Here is a 3,351-nt window from a genome sequence, read left to right as displayed (position 1 = left end):
AGAGAGAGAGAGAGAGAGAGAGAGAGAGAGAGAGAGAGAGAGAGAGAGAGAGAGAGAGATTTCATTTTCCGTCATTTAAGTAGAACATGATTGCTAATAAATTTTAGCAAATTGATTTCAACTTTTCTATTGATTTTCATAAAACTTTTATGGAAATATTTCATTGGGTTTCAAGAAAAAATATATACACTCATGAACGTGTTTGTGGTATTTGAAGTGTGTGTGTGTATGTGGGTATGCCTGTGTGTGTGTATGTGTGTGTGTGTGTGTGTGTGTGTGTGTGTGAACTTAAGAGATGCTCTATAAATACTCCTTGCTAAGGTGATTGAGAAAAATGGGAATGTTACATTAAATTTTACCATAAATAAAGTTTTCCCATTACCTCGTAGCTTTATACCTAACAAAGCCATGTTTCTTTATAGAATTTATACATTAGAACATTTATTCTCATAGTGTTATTGTCTAACAGAATTGGTAGCCCTTCCAAGTGTATTTTATTTATTTATTTTTATGTGTGTATGTATGTATTTATTTATTTAGTGGTACTGGGGATTGAACTCAGGATCCTTTGCTTTCCAGACAAGCGCTTATTCTACTGAGCTATCTCCCTGACCCGAAAGAATATTTTTTCCAAGTATATTTTTAAAAAGCCTTCATAGTGCTCTCTATATATCAGGCTCCTGATAAGAATTCAGTGCATATTTTCTGAGATACTGAATAAATAATCTACGAACTAAAAGTACATTGAAGCTATTAGCAGACATTTTGTTGAAACAGGAACATAAATGTGTTAACAATTTGACAAAGCCAAAATTACCCACAGTAGAGGCAGGGATACTGCATTTTGCTCCACAATCACTGGATAGGATGCTGTCTTCTCTTTCAGTGTTGCTGAATTTATGTGTGGGGGCAGGTCACACGGCTGAAAATCTACATCACACTAACAGTTTTGAGAGACGGAAGAGTGTAATGAGGGCTACAACAGCATCGATCTATATTTATCTTCATATTTTCTGTTAATTCAAGTAAACTATGTAATGTCTGTCATTTGGCCACTTGGAGACTAATAGCTACACAAGTGGGCCTCTTCAAATGCATTGCTTTCCTTTATATGTAGTGTGAATATTTATTGAGCGAGATGTAAATCCCCCATAATATTAATCTAATCCTTACTGCAATCTTTTAAAACAGGCACTTTTGTAATCCCCCATGGCAAAATCGGCATTACTGAAATCCCCATGAGGCAGATGGCAGCCCAAAGAGGTTAATAAATTGGCACATGTTACACAACACCACGGTCAGATCTAGGATGCGAATTGCAGGTGTAACTTAGAGTCTGTGGCCATAACAAATTGAAATGCAGCCTCTCTGAAAAGCATTATGTTAATAACTAATCATGATCATCATTGAGTAGTGATTCCTTTCACTTCTTTGAGATTCTTTGTGTTCCTTTCTGTCACCCTGGAGTGGTACAAAGTACTTGGATGTTTGAGTATTAATCTTCTTCTGATGGTAGTTTGTATTGTTTCACTTACCAAAGGTCTCCCATGTATTGGTTTTTGTGGAATGAATTAAATAGAACAAGTATGAGTATTTTAAGTGCTAAGAAATAGGCTAAGAGAATTAAGTTTCCTTATTATTAAAAAATAAAGAGAAATTACAACAGCTGCCAGTATAATTCACGCAGTCTTGTTCCAGATGATGTGATAACAGCCAGAGGAACCCGGTTTATCACACAGAGCTACCTTCATTCTAGCTTCTCTATCAATCATGATGCAAACATTGTACAACATAAACATCTGCTCTTTACAATGGATATGGGGGTGTAGAATAAGCACCAAAAGAAGATGCGCATAGTCCTAAGGTACACTGAGTCTAAGCCATCATTGGTCTTCAGGACCTGTCATTGTTGCTTCTGTTTATCACTACTGTCCTGACAGCCTTCTCTGTCCCTTCATTCTTTCACCACACCTGTGATAGCCCAGACTCAGTACCACACACGTAGTCATGAGCACACATGCACAGGGAAGGACCACTGAACATTTCCTATCATGATAGGGCAACATTTGCAGAATAGAATTAACTAGAATAACTAGTAAGAAAGGCTCTGATGAAGCATGGATTCTCTCCTTCTATCCAGGAATTGTGTAACTTAACATGTAGAGATCACTAGGTTAGACTTAGACCAAAGCCAACTTTGTCTTTATGTCCTGATTGCATATGCATGTCACCGAAACAGGGTGCATTGAGATTATATGTATAGAATAGCTTGGAAGATAACCGCCTCAAATTGGTTATTTTGCTTAAATGAGAAGAAATTTATCAAATTACAATTGACTGTATACCTATGGGTTCCACACTCATAGATTCAATCAAATTTGATCAAAGTATTTCTTTTAAAATTGCATTTATACACAACATAAAAACACTCCCTAGGGTTGGCCAAATAGCTCTGCGAATTAAAGCACCTGCAAGCAGGCACAGTGGCTGGGAGTTCAATCCCCAGGCCTGCCGGGCTGCTCTTCCACCACCACCCCCACCTGGGGTGTGCTGAGACAGCAACTGAGACTGGGCCTGGTAGGGAGTGCCTGTAATCCCAGCTCTTGGGAGACTATAAACTGGCGGATCAATATGAGTCTGATCTAGTAGTGAGACCCTGAACACCCTGTAGACCCTTCCCTAAAATAAAAAGACTCCTTGTTCTAAACAATGCAGCAAAACAACAGTTTCTCTAGCTTTCCACTGTACTTAGTATTAGAAGTAATCACAAAGCTACTTAAAATTTTAAGATGCTATGCACAGACTTTGATTTCTGAGACTTTGAGACCTTGCAATTTTCATTTTCTGTAAGGATCTTAGAAGTAATTCTGCATGCTGAACTACAACCATATGCCTACATTATAAAAGGATATACATTCTATCAATCCATTTATTGATTCACCAATCAAACATTTGATCTATCAATCAAACCTAATGAACTAGCTAGCTGCCCATGTTTGCTAGCTTTCCACTGTTGCTACGGGGACTTTTCTGATAAGTAGGAGAGGCTGTATTGGTGCAGTTTTGAATGTTCCGTGCCATTGTTGGTTGACGCATTGCTTCTACATGCATTGAAAAGCATGGAAGACACTGCTTGGTACAGCTCATCTGTTTAGTTGATGACCTGGAAGCAAAAACATAACAGAAGAAATCACATCCCAAGTGACAAGAAACTTTCTCCTAGCTATTGTCTCCTACATGTACCATGACTCTCCAATAGTGCAACAAGCTAGGGACCAAGTCATTAATACTTGGGCCTTTCAAGCATGTATATCCAACCCCAGGGTTGTCTGTCTGCCTGTCTCTGTCTCT

At 38.3% G+C, this 3,351-nt stretch overlaps 1 protein-coding gene across 1 annotated transcript in view; it reads left to right on the top strand.

Moving 5' to 3' along the window:
• Negr1 (neuronal growth regulator 1) overlaps positions 1 to 3,351 on the top strand; it is an 891,516-nt gene that overhangs the window by 131,902 nt on the left and 756,263 nt on the right. The gene's annotated exons all lie outside the window — the stretch shown is intronic.

Source organism: Octodon degus, unplaced genomic scaffold (assembly GCF_000260255.1).
Source record: "Octodon degus isolate 3935 unplaced genomic scaffold, OctDeg1.0 scaffold00057, whole genome shotgun sequence".
NCBI classification, from domain to species: domain Eukaryota; kingdom Metazoa; phylum Chordata; class Mammalia; order Rodentia; family Octodontidae; genus Octodon; species Octodon degus.
This window is presented reverse-complemented; position numbering and strand designations above follow the sequence as displayed.